Source organism: Castor canadensis, chromosome 4 (assembly GCF_047511655.1).
Source record: "Castor canadensis chromosome 4, mCasCan1.hap1v2, whole genome shotgun sequence".
Lineage (NCBI taxonomy): Eukaryota > Metazoa > Chordata > Mammalia > Rodentia > Castoridae > Castor > Castor canadensis.
In genome coordinates, this window is record NC_133389.1 from 133,897,581 (window position 1) to 133,911,735 (window position 14,155).

Below are 14,155 nucleotides of genomic sequence, written 5' to 3' on the forward strand. Positions count from 1 at the left end.
AATTCCTAGCAGAGAGAGGACATGATATTTTTATGAAGAGAATTAACTGCATCACAGATTAGATTAAAACCTAAGGCTAACCCTGCCTCTAAACTGCAGATGATGAGGTGATGGAGTTTGATTTCCCATTGTGGAAGGACTGGGTTTATAGTGAATACACAAAAGCATGCATTTCCTCTCAAATGTTAGGATTTGCAGCTGCTATTTAAAAATATACCCAAAAGGGTGCCAAAAGCTGAAGTAAATGGTCCACACATTTTAAGAACATGTGACTCTTGTGTTATGTTGTATTGCATATGATAAAATGATTTACAAGCAAAGATATTTGCAGTATTTCTGCCTTTCTATTCCTTTACTTAAATTGCTTGTCAGTGTGTTTAACATGGATGCATTTTTTTTCAGAAAGACAAATTTGTCATTTTAAAAATAGATGCTTTTTCTTTTATTCATGAAAAGACTTACAAAGGTTCTAGAGAGTAGAAGTTATTAGGTGAAAATGAGGATTAATCTATTAAAAAGGGAGAAAAAATAATTTTATATTATGTACCTCAAAGGGCTTCAGTTACATGGCTTTAGATTTTTACACAAGAATTACACAGGTTTTTGGAAATCCTAAATTTGAAAAAGAACAACTTGAAATTTACCAAATTCAGGAATACTAATAACAACATGATAATCACAATGTAACTAAACTCTGAGCACTCACCATCTGCTGGCAATGTTTTAAGAAGCTTTCCATACGGAGTCTTAGTCAATCCGCACAACACCCCTCTGATGTAAATATTATTACCTTCATTTGACAGATAAGGGAACTGAGACACAAAATGTTTAACAAATCTGCCTGAGGTCATAGAGCCAGTGAAGAGTCAGTACTGAGACTAAAGAAACACTTGTAAAATTATCCCAGCCATTTCTACCCTTGGAAAGTGTACACAGCTGTCGAGAGTCTGAGTTGAAGGTGCCAGAAGGTCTACCCAAATACATCACCTTCCACAGTTGACAATACTGCCTTAAGTTCCCACCAACAAAGAAAGTGCTTAGTGCTTTGAAATTGCCTTCAATGGCAATATTTAAAAAATATTACCTAAGAAGAATTGCCCACTAATGACAGCAAGGCAATGTAGATACATTTTTAGGAAATTCAGATGATAAAAGGAGAAAAAGAAGATAAAAGAGCCAACATCAGCATATGCACTTATTCAATCCTGGCAGAGTGAAGGGTAATGAAGACAAAATTCATCCAATTTGGTTTTGTTTGGATGAGGAAATTATCCATCTTAAATTGTCTTTTCATTTGAGATATATAAACCATACTAGATAGTTAATAATTTACCATTGCAAGTGGAAAGATTTTATAATAGCAAAACTATATATAGTTTATATTTTCCTTACACTTACCTTTTTGAACAGATTGTTAAATACAGATCCCATATATGGACCCCTATTGATATATGAAATTTCGAATATGTATGTGAGACTACATGGTACCCTAAGAAGATTGTCCACATTCATCAGATTTTCACAAGTATTATAAATTTCCCCAAACTTTAATGTAGCATAAAATCAACCTAGCATAGCTGCACTTCTTACCTCTCATCTAAACTGGTGCCTGCTGGTTGTAGGTGGTCTTCAACTGCTAAGAGAATATAATATAGAACTGTTTGAACTGTGTATCTTAATGAGAATTTAGGGCTACTTTCAAGCCAATATTTTAGAAAGCAAAATATGGCACTGAAAATGATCAAGACCAGGATAACACTACAAATCCTGGGTTTGCCTTTTCACTATTTGGGTAACATGATATGCAACCAGTGATTAAGGATTAGAACTTTTTACTGAAAAATAAGCAACAAGAATGTGAGATAGTATGTCAATATATGCTCTTTGGAAAGAGGCAACTGGAATGGGAAGACTATTAATTAAAAATGCTTTCCAAAAATGAATAAGCCATCTGACTCTCTTGTTGAGCTATTAGTAGGCTCTTTTCAGTTCTTAAAACATTTTCTTTTACTCTGTGTTGAACAAGAAATGTGGGCCAATTGCGTGAGTTAATTGAAAAGGATTGTTTTCTAGTTGCCAAGAAACGGAGCTTTCTTACATTATGTGGGCCATTATGTGCACGGATCAAGCTTCCTGAATTTTCTTTTAGGGTTTAAGATTATAGGCTGCTAGGATTTATCTGTCCCTTGAGGAAAGGAGCGCAAATCAAGAAGGCTCATAAGGAGGCTGTTCCACTTTGATTTTCCAGGTAGGATTTGGATTTGAAAGTGCTATTTTCTTCCTTGTACTTAGCTTTTCCTAAAGCACTCAAATTCTTTTATGTTGAGTGCATGAGTAGACCCAAAATAACAATTTTACTTGAGAGAGTTTCATGTGAAATCAGGTTGAACTTATTTTCTTCCAGTTGAATATTCTGAGAAAAATGGAAGGTAAAAGGTAGAGATAATACCATTTGACACGGTTACTAGAGTTTGTTTCTTCTTGGTTTTCAGAGTAGTAGACACAAGTAAACCAAGAGGCTGTGAGTGTGTTTTAGAGGTGAAATTATTCCAATGGAAGCAAATGTCATTATTTTTATTTGGAAGAAAGATTTCAAATCTTGTTTGATGGTTTCCACCTGTGAAATGGGGTTCATATTTTATAAACTTTAAAAGATGTCTTGATGTTACATACAAGTATAATTTTATACTTGTCTCTCCCCCCAAATTTTTTTTTCCTTATCTTTTCCTCTCTCTACTAGTTATTTTTTCCTTTCTATCTTTTTGTGACACAGGGGATTGATTCCAGGGTCTGGTGCATGCTAGGCAGGCATTTTACCACTGAGCTATATCCCTTATTTTTTGTGTGTGTCTTTTTGAGACAAGGTTTTGCTATGCATCCCAGGCTGGCTCCCAGGCTCACAAAAACTGTGCTCATTGTAGATGATAATGTATGTGTGTTGGGGTGGGGTAGGGAACAAGGCTTATTAAGGACTGAATTGTCAGGTCAAATCACTCCTGTTAAGGAGTTCAGCTTATGCTGAACTCTGTAATTTTTGTGAATTTAAACTTAACATCACAGAGTTTATGTAGATTGTATGTTTAAAACAAGTGTTGCCAACTTTGCAGGTGAACCTAGTTGAATGCTGTTATCGATCTTTTCTTTCTAAATCATATTTTACTGTCTGTCTTGAGTGCTTCTGGGTTTCCTTTGGAACATATTTCCTTTAAAAGAAGATCATCAAAATGGATGCAAGTCAGGTCAAATATTTGTTGTCTCATTAGGTAAGTTTCCATTTGTTCAGGGTTTGAAGCCACCTGAGTATAAATGCGACTTGCATGTGAATCCTCATTGATGTTGGCAAGAAATTATTGTAGCATGCCTTTACCTGACAATATGATTTGGGGTTTCCACAGATGAACCAAGACTTTGATAAGAAAACTATTACATGGGATAATGTAGATGAACTGATAGTCAAATATGAACATGCAATCAATTCATTCAGTTTTAAAGTCATGAAACTAGAGCCTCCTTTCTTGAATTCCTATACATTTTTGATTAGCTAAAGTAATAACAGTATCAGCAGCTATCACAAATTTATCATACTGTATTTTTTATTTAGGTAGTAGTAAAATCAAAACAGCCCATTTAACTAAATGCATAATTTGTGGTTTTGAATGTTTGCTGTGGACTGTTCCCACTTTTAGTTTTGTTGGAGCTGTGAATTTGTCTCCAGGTTCCATTCTACTTTACATTTCTTTCTTTACCTCGTTAAAAAGTGCTCTTTGCCCTGAAAATATACTTTTGGTTTTATTACTACTACCATGGCACTTAAAATATCTGCTGGTAAATTCTTGCTTAATCTTTTTTTTTTTTTTTTTTTTTTTTTGCAATTGTTAGAGCAAGGTGACATGTGAATATGTGGGACGGGTGGAGTGGAGCAAAAGTTAGAGTAATGCAATACCTTAGAGGCAGAGTTCTCATATCTAGCTAACTGTGATATTAAAAAAAAAAAAAACTACACAGGAAAGATTAATAACACAACAAAAAAAATCTTCATTTCATTTGAGTGGTGTTTTTCTTGTTAAACAAATATTAATTGATACTGATTTGCTTCTCCATGGATTAAGAATTTTGCCAAAAAAGTGAAGTCCATTCAGGTTAGGATGGAAACCAGTCTATAAAAATTTGGTATAACTTTAATTAAGAACAGATTGAATAGCATTTATAGTTTGTAAATCAGTGATTGAAATACTGTAAAATAATAAAGGGTACTTATTGATCTTTGAATCTAATGACTGTGAAATCTTATTATGAGGAACACTAAGGATTCTCAAAAATGTTATGAAAGGGTAGGTGTGTGAAAGTGGGGGGAAAGGTTAAGTTGTGGTTTGAGGAAAATAAATCATATTGTCAAGTAGTCCTTGCTTTTTTGAGTCTGTCACCAAGAACAAAGGTAGCCTAGGAGACTGACAAACCCTTCCTGGAAATCAAGATACATACATTTATAGCATTACTCTAATTTACCATTCAAACTCAGTCAAGTATGAAGTTAATTTGACATATCGCATCTATAGTGAACCCAAGATGATTTTTGATAGTCAATTCTTTTATTGTAGGCACTCAGCTTTTCTTTCATTGTTCTAGAATTATTTCAGGTCCTTACTAACTAGCATATCATTCTTTCTAACACCAACTGATTTTTCTAGTTTTTTGAAAATGGGGATATTTGCTTTATGATATATCTTTTAAATGATTTCAAAATTTTATGAAAATATTCTTATGACTTTTATTGGTAATTTTCCCATAGCATTTGACATGAAATTTATCTAACCTTAGAAATCCAGAATAAAGCACATAGGTTATTGCCTAAATAGAGAAGATATATGCAACTTTTTTCAGTAATTTTAATTGTTTTATTATTTATACCCAATCAGTGCCTATCTTTGTCTATCTCTGATAAGCCATGAGGGGGCATTCCCTTCTTTGCCCCTTAATTTTCTTGTTAAACTTAGATTTTAAACTCTTCTTAACTGCAATGATATGATTTTGAACTACTCTTATATGTTGCTTTTCAGTGTTTCAGTATAAGTATTTCTAAAACCCAAGAGTATGTACTCTTCTCACCTATCTTCTTTTCTTTTGAGTCTGGGCGTATTTTTAAATTGTCACAACAAAGGGGGCAGGGGTAATCCTGGCATTTAGTGAGCAGAAGCTAGAGAAGCTGTATGTTGCACAGACCACTCCCTCACGATGAAGAAGTACCTAACTTCAAATGTCAATAATACGAAATCCTACAGTGTAGATCTCACATATCAAGGCTAAATGGGTGACCACAGGTCAGGACTTTGTTTTGAGAACATCTTGAAATTTAATGTGACTTCATCCTTTTATTTATAACATTGGGCCATGGAATCACACCTATTTTCTAACTGGACTTTCTGGAACCTGCCTATATAGAGAATCATGGTCTGACTGGATTGTCCAGTTCCCTTCACTTGTTTATTACCAGTGCCAAATGACAATGATCACATTATCTTGAAGCTCAGGTCCTGTCCATAATACTAAATAGTGCTTTGTCTGGATGACTTGTAGATCATTTCCCTCTCTGCTTCTACTTGTGAATAAAGAAGGAATCATTAAGGCAAAACAATAATCATCTGCTTAATAACTGTGCTCCCGGATTTCCGTGTCCCAAGTCACTCTTCAAAAATCATTCATTCATTCTACAGATATTTATTGAGAATCTATCATGTACAAATAGGGCATGTTTCCTATGACCATTTTTGGTCCTGTTCTATTATGTGTTGAAAACTAAACATCAACAACAAAAACCAGTGCATTGTACTTGATAGCAGTAGCTTGTTCAGACTTTCTGTGAATATTCATATGAACCCTTTGTTCCTTGGGAACTATCAAAACCCTTGCCTTAATTTCTGAACTTCACTTTTTTCAGATGCTACTCCATTTTCAGTTACAATTTACCAGGTTTCACTTTAGAGAAGACTGACTTTCAAGTAAATTTTGAATTAAGGGGAACCAAATATTTCATGAGTTGTAATAGTGTTAGTAAGAATAGTCAATTTGACTCATATAGAGAAAAATAATCATAAAAGTAAAGATGGAAAATTGTGAGGGAACAGAGGTCAATGATGCTTGAAATTTATTCAATTTGTTATGCCTCAGGGGGGTGGTAATAAAAGAAATGACACAAAACAAAATGGCAAGAAAAACAAAAGATAACAGCAGTAACTTGTCTTTCTAAGCGCAAGCATAACTGAAGAGTTCATTCTTCCCTCTGGTGGATATCTGTGTTTCTGGTGAACTCTCTAGAATTCCTTACTTCTTTTATAGAAGTAAGAATGGATGAGGTTTTGAGTTCTTCCTTGGAGACTGAGAAGCATAAGTGAAGCAAAATATTAAAATTTTAATATTTTAATCTCAGTTTTTCTTTCGATTTTGTTTTGTACTTTCTTCTCTTCCCTGATACTTGTTTTCTTAGTATATGCAGGAATATATGCATTCTCCTCTTAAATGTTCTACTAATGGGTTACAATGTGCAAACATTTTTTGATGTTCTAAAACAAGCTCTCATTTTACTCATTTAGCTCATTCAGATTCATTTATTAGAAACTGATTCTCATAGGGGAGGCTAAAGGAGAATGATGGAGTAGGTGAATTCACCTCTGATATATTGTAAGAAGTTTGATAAATGTCACAATGTACCCCCAGTACAATAATAATAATAAAAAGAAGCTATCTCTTACCATCTCTTCTATTTAGAAACACTGACCTTGCCCAACTAGTTTATTTGTATGAAAAATTCCAAGTAAACAATGTAAATATGGCTATATGAAATTAAGATACTATGTGTTTCCTACAATTTATTGAAAATGAAATAAATTCCTAATTTACAAGAACTTACAACTAGTTTTCTGGTGATGATGTTGAAAAATAAAACAGTTTTATCTTAAAAGTCTTAATGGTACTGACAGAGTGCACTGAAACTGCCTTTGTTATCCAGGCCAAACATGGAACAATCATTTCTCCAAGTTCCAAGTCCAGGCTTTGCCACCTATTAGTGCTCTGAATGTGGGCAGATATTTAGTCTCTTAGAACTTAGACTTTCTCCACTGTGAACTCAGTAAAAGTGGTTATCTCATAATGACATCATGGAAAACCAAATATCATAATAAAGTTTACTGCTTGTCACAGAAATTATTTAATAAAATGATAGTTTTGTTTTGTTTGGGGGTGATGGTGCTACTGGGGTTTGAACTCAGGGCCTTCTGCTTGCTAGCCAAGCAGCTCTACCACTTGAACTATGTCCCAAGCTTTTTTTGCTTCAGTTATTTTTCGGATAGGGTCTCATGGTTTTGCCTGGGGCTAGCCTTATACCTGATCCTCCTACCTATCTGCCCCCCTCCATGTAGCTGGGATGATAGGTGTGTTGTACCAGCCTGGCTTATTTGTTGGGATGGGGCCTGGCTAACTTTTTGTTCAGTCCAGCCTTGAACTATGACCCTCCCAATCTTTGCCTCCTAAGTAGCTGGAATTATAGGCATTTCCCACTATATCAGGCTTCTTCTTTTTTCATAACTTCAGGCCTAATCTGCCATAATTCATTTAATAGAAAAAAATTCAAAAAGAAACTTAAAGATCACTTAATGTTCCACACATTTGATACTTGAATGGTTTATATAATGTTATCTAATCACTAGCTCTAATAAAATAAAAAATGTTATCTCCTAGGGGCAACGGCTATTTGTAAAAATTATGTTAAAGCACATGAAATTGGAGTAGGTTAAAACTGCCCAATATTGGCAAATTTCTTAAGTATTCCTAATATATATAATATAAAAAGTAAATCCTATTCCCAAGACAATTACATATGAGACTGACATGATTTGATAATGCTAAAGTAGAGAGGTACTTAGACTAGCTAGTAAACATTTTAAAAAAGGGACTGGGGATGTAGCTCAGTGGCACAGCACTTGCCCAGCATGTGGGAGGACCTAAGTTCCATCCCATGTTGGAAATAAAAAAAAAGATACTTCTAGAGAGATGGTATAGCCATTAAGAACCTAGAGCAGGGGTCAGCCAACTATAGTCTATGAGTCAAATACAGCCCACTACCTGTATAGCCCATAGGGTAACAATTATATTTGTATTTTTTATATAGCTGGAAAAAGTCAAAATACTTTATGGCACATGGAAGTTACATGAAATTTAAATTTCAGTGCCCATAAATAAAGATTTATTGGAGCATAACCAGACTCTTGCATTATATTGATTAAGTCTGTTTTTATGCAGCAGAGAAACATTGGGTAGCTCAGGCAGTGACTTTATGTCTCATAAGGCCTAAATATTATCTGGTCCTCTGTGGAAAAGGTTCACTGCCCCTTGTCCTAGGGTCAGACTTCTTCCATTCAAATGTCAATGCCACTATTTCTTGGCTGTGTGGTTTGGGCAAGTAGCTTATTTATTCTGAGCCTTAGTTTCCACATTATGAAATGGGCATAATAATGGCATCTATCTCAAAGATAACTAAACCCTCGTAGAAAATCACAAGTTTTCTATAAATGTCACTGTAACTATTAAAAACTATTATATTCTTCTGAGGTGCCATTGCAAATAATATTTAAAAAAGACTATGAGCCCCTCAAAGCTCAAATTGGCTGCAACTGTTGCATCACCATCTCAGGATACAAATTCAAACAGCAGTCATTAGCATTCTTTCTTTGTACTTAATAGTAAAATGTAACCACTTGCTCCTATAAATGATTTTGATATTTACATCTCACTCATACCACATGGTTCATTTCAAGTTAAAAATATTTAAGCTTCTAAATTTACAAATGCTAAGCTGCAAGCAGGGGCTGTTTTCTCCCTGGGACAATGAACATCTGCTGAAACAATTTGTCCAACAGAGCATTTGCCTCTGCTGAATTTTTTTTTCTTTTAAAGAAATGGAAAAAGGATCATTGTTTAACTTCAACTCTTCTCATCTTCTAAACCAAGAAACAGTTTCTCTTGGGACAAGATGTTTCTAGGATTTGGAACAGTAAAGGCCTCAGCTTCTATTTATTCTTTCCTATTTTTGAGTAAGGGTAAGTGGGATTTTACTTACAGTGCCATTTTTTTTTTCTTATTTGAATATTGTTTGAAAGACTACAGGCTTTTCCCCAGAATTTCAAGATTCTTTTTTTTGACTTGTGCTCTGTAGTACTTTGTAAATCTGAGAGAGACTGAGGGCAGTTGGTAGTTACCACACAGCAGCAGTCAGGTTTTAAATCAGAAAAGCTTTTGAGAAGAAGCTCAGATGAATTACTCGTTGTATGCAAAGTCAGACAGGTCTGGAGGGGAGAGGATCCAAAATCTTGAAAATAAAATAAAATCCTTCCAAAGCTAAAATTCAATAGCATCCTAGAGATAATGAGTGGTTAAGTAGAACTACTGATAAACTTCATGTCTCAGACCTATCAGTTAGGGTACTTTTCAGTACTGGTTTCCCCAGGGAAAGTGAAGAGACACTTAAAAGCATTCAACTTTATAATGCATACTTAAGAAGGCAGTGAATAATAACTACTAGAGTTCTCTGGGTAAACTAGTTTGAATTAAAGATGCTTCTTTTGTTTCCTTGCTTTAAACTAGAGCTTCTGGTCCTTGGGGATTTCAAGAGCAATGAGTCATATCTGCAAAGGGGAAGGGAAAGTGTTGTCAAATTTCATGTTGATTCATAAGCATGAAGAGTTCATGATATTTCAATGGGGACAAGAGGGGAAAAGAGGAGAGCTGAGAATCAAATATTTAAGCATTGAAGAGTTTCTATTTGCCATAAAAGACTGAAGAACTTTATTGTTTTTAAACGGAATGGATTCTACCATGTTTAATTTGTCCCTGATTCTTTTCTACTTACTTTTGTGTGTAAAGTGGCTGAATATGTAAAATAAATAAATAAATAAATAAATAAAGCCTAGTTACCAAAGTAAAAAAATATTTTGCTATTTGCTATGTATTTTGCCACTCAGTTAAAAATCCTAAGCATTCTTTGGTACAGTCTCAAGACTTGTGAGATGGAGGGAAATTCCCTCTGTTAACTGTTAAAATCTTCTGGATGACAGTCAAACACTGTAAATCCCTTCACCACTTTTAGCTTCTTTTGGCATCACTTATTTCAAGTATGCCTTTGGAATGTCAGGAAGATGCCAGGTGTTATTTTGAATAGTATATTTTAATATAATATCAAGCTAAATTTGTTTCTAGTGAATTCAGGGGGTGGGGGTAAGGGAAGGTAGAGGCCTTTTTCCTTATAGTTTAGCAAAATGCAAAATTTTAATTAAGTACTAAATGGATCTTTTGGTCTGTCTCTTACCTGTGAAAGTAGATCAGAGAGGAATTTTTATCCTCTGGCTACAGGGAGTAACAGATTTATGTATACAGGGGAGAAATTGAGTAGAAGGGAAATCAGAAACTAGACTTACCTCTTAAATTATCAAATGGCCCAAGGTCAATAAAGTTGTTTTGTCTGGATACTGGCATCTGAGTCCCCTTCATTTAAACATTTTAGAGTAATGACTTTGGTAATACTTTGAAGTAATCTTTCTCTGGTTATTTCCCAAGTTGAATAAATCTATTATTTAAAGTTGTATCTTGACTAGCTACTCTCATTCCCCTAAACAGGCATGTGAAGTTTGTTGTGCTAGCATCAACTGACATAGGGGAAACAAGAACAAGGATAGACATCATGAGATCATCTAATCCATACTAAAATCACTTAAAGTGGATGGCTCCTTAGTTTAAGGTTCCCAAGGGATTTATTATAACTGAAATTGTAGTATGGTTAGGTCCATAACAATAAGAGAGATTTGCTTGCCTTTCTGATCAAGAATCATTGCAGTATCAAACAATGGATGAATTCTTTCCTAAGAAGCTTATGACTAATTCAGGTCTCTACAAACATTCCAGGAACAAGATTCTTTTTGGTTACCAAGATCATAAGTGTGATTTTGGCCAAAGGCTTAAAAACTAAAGCACATATGCTATGTTTCACTTGTTCTGTGGGCCATTTTTCTTTTCATTCCTACTTTTTTTCTATCCTTGTTATATTGAGAAACAACAGGTATGAGTATTTTTAGCTGACTTGCCTGAATTAATCTCTTCCCAGGCTAACATATTTGAACTAATAACAAATGTTTAACAGGAAAAATTCTCCCTGCTGTATATTTTCTAGTTCTTGTCCTATTACTTTTAGATTTGTGACCTTGGGCAAACTCTGGATCTCAGTTTTCTATTCTGTATAAAATAAGAGAATGATTCTAAATGATTACCAGAGCCCCTTTGACCCTGAGAGTCCATAACACAATCTATCACAAAGCAAAACTGAAACAATTCTGTGACCTTTATCATGAACAAAGGGCAGTAGGAGGAAGACATGTCAGGAATTTTTTTCTCATTTCTCCCACTCCTACAACTGCAGCAAATGGATAAAGTCCATGATCCCAACTTTTATTAATTATGTTAATTATCTGGTTAAAATTTCATGCAAAACTTTTGTATTTGAAGGTGAAAGAGAGAAATATTCTGACTTATAATCCTTTATTTTACTTACTTTTGATCAGTTTCAGGCTTGAAATTTGTGTTTTAGAAAACTGAATAACGTGTTAGTTTCTGAAAAAATAAGTTAACTGACATTATTAGTTAACATTACTATTGACCTCTCCCTTCTAATTAATACAATGTAAATTTTTATCTTTTTCTCTCCAATTTTTGGTGATAAATATGCTTACTACTGTAAATGCCTTGGAGTTTTTTGTTGTTTTTGTTTCTAGCACTCCTTTGTGGAAACCCTCCAAAAAAGTTCAAAGTACTCACATTCCAGTGATAAAATATTGATAAAGATTTCCTTTTAGTGAGCCCTTCCATGCACACAGATGAATGTGACTTTGTATTGATTGTTTTTGTCAGTGAAGGGAAGAGAATTTTATTTATAAGCTACCATGGCTATTCTTGAGATTTTTCTCAAATGGCACACATATGCAAAGACTATAGCTATAAGAAAATCATTGAAGAGTTCTTATTATTGCAAAATATCCAATGCTGGTCAGATGTGTTAGCAGACTGAGAATATAAAAAGGAGCTGGTATGTTTCATTTCCTGAATTTTTATGTCTAAAGGCACAAATACTTTGTCTACTTCCCATTTTGTGGAGCTATTATAAAATTTTCTTTCCATCACAAAGTTAGAGATAATGAGTTTTACTTAAAAGTGTATGTGACCCATACAACTTGGGAGACTGAGGCAGGAATCTTACCAGTGTGTGAAAAGCCTTTACATGTATGCAAAGTGCCACTGTATATTTGATTTAATGTAAAAGATCTACATCACCCCTTTTCTATTAGATGATTTTAGGAACCATCCTTTTTGATCATTTAAATAATATTTCAAAGATGAAAAAGCTCTTCATTTTTAACTGTCATCTGTTTAGAACAAGAGGCAGATGATGATCAGTTTGGCTCAACGACACCATTGAGCATTGTTATCCATTACAAATAACTGTGCCTAGCGGATAAAAAAACACAGTAAGAGCCAGTGACCAGTTATAATGCTTATATTCAGACTTTTCTGTCACTACAGAAAAGAATTAAATTAAAAAGTTTCCACAGAATCTATAAGACTCGATTTATGTAATGTTAAAAATGTATATGTATTATAGAACCAAAATCATGTAAATAGTTTTTAAAATAACTTTTGCTGGTAGAAAGTACAACTAGAGGAGACTCCAAACCAGATACCTATGGCTTTCGACTTTTAAAAACCCTTCACTTTCCAGTTTGTTTTCAAGATATATTCTATTAAATATTATTTGAAAATTAAGAGTTTACTGCAAATTTAATTGGTCTCAACAGAGGAAGAAAGCAATCCAGGTTTTCCTTTGCATTCCTTTGGTAACCACAGAGAGAGATAGTCATTTGGTAAATGCAGTAATGTCTCCATGAGCCTGTGAAAATGAGAATGAAGCATGTAACTGTATGAACGATTAACCCATGAGGCTAACTTCCAAGTACATTATTTAGTGTCTAATACTTCAAACAATAAGGAAACAAACTAAAAAAAATTAGATAAGGCATTCTAGTATATTTTTTCTTTAAAAATGTATTTCCCAGACCTTGTACTTATCTCAAATAGAAAAGTACTAGTTTTATATTGGAACGTAGACATTTTCATTAATTCCAAATTCTTAATGAAAAAACCCATAGCTTGCTGAAGCACTAAGAAATTCACAAATGAAAGAATTGCCCAATATTATTTTCTACTCCAAACAACTTCTTGTGTTCTAACACTTAGTTCTTCCACCTCGCTGGTACATTTCACACATGATATGATAATAGCTCTCTTAATAGTTTGAATCATTAGATGTTTGTCCAAGATGAACTACAACCACAAGTAGAAGAGTACTTTCACTTTTGCACAGAAATAAGGAGTGAGGAAACTCAGAAGTTAGGTTTCTAAAAAGAACATTAAAAAGTCTCTCATGTAGCCATGCATTAGCTGTCTGAGTGGTCTTAATTATTTAGCTTACTCAATTTCCCTGAATAAAAATGGTTCTGTTTTTGTCCCTACCCGAGACCTTCCATATTGTCCCATTCCACTCTCCAGAGACTTGAATCTCATAGGGTTGTTCTCCCCACTTCTCTCTTTGTTCTCAGTCCCAACTGCTATTGAATTCTCTCACATCCCTTCTTCTTGAAGCTATCTCCCATTCATTCTGCATGGACCAAATAAGACGCACGTGTGTTTTCATTTATTTCCCTAAAACACAGGCAGTTGGGTTGAAGATTTGGTGTGTATCCTTAGATGTGTGGGCATTATATCAAAGCACAGCAGGACACAGCATCAAACAGAACAGCAGCTGTCCTGGCCACTAGCCATCACTTTTGTTCAGGATCTAGCTTCTGATGACTCGCTGGGCCATCTTCCTTACCTTCTGCTATCACCCACTGCTTTCTTTGGCCTTGGAACATTTGTCTCATCCATCTCTTGTTAAAGCAAAATGCTTTGGCTGTTTTTCAGTACATTTAAACTCACCTCCAAAAAACCAGAACCAACAATGGCCCACCACAACGTTTTTACTGCAAAAGGCAGTTTTTCTATGAGGGATTCTGTAACTTGCTTT

General features: G+C 34.4%; 1 long non-coding RNA gene across 1 annotated transcript in view; it reads left to right on the top strand.

Annotated features, from left to right (window-relative positions):
• Positions 1 to 1,956: 1,956 nt before the first annotated feature.
• The window catches only part of LOC141422602 (uncharacterized), a 48,889-nt gene continuing 36,690 nt past the window's right edge, over positions 1,957 to 14,155 (top strand). Inside the window, exon 1 of the long non-coding RNA XR_012447282.1 lies at positions 1,957 to 2,248. This is a non-coding gene — a long non-coding RNA (uncharacterized lncRNA). The remainder of the gene's footprint in view (positions 2,249 to 14,155) is intronic.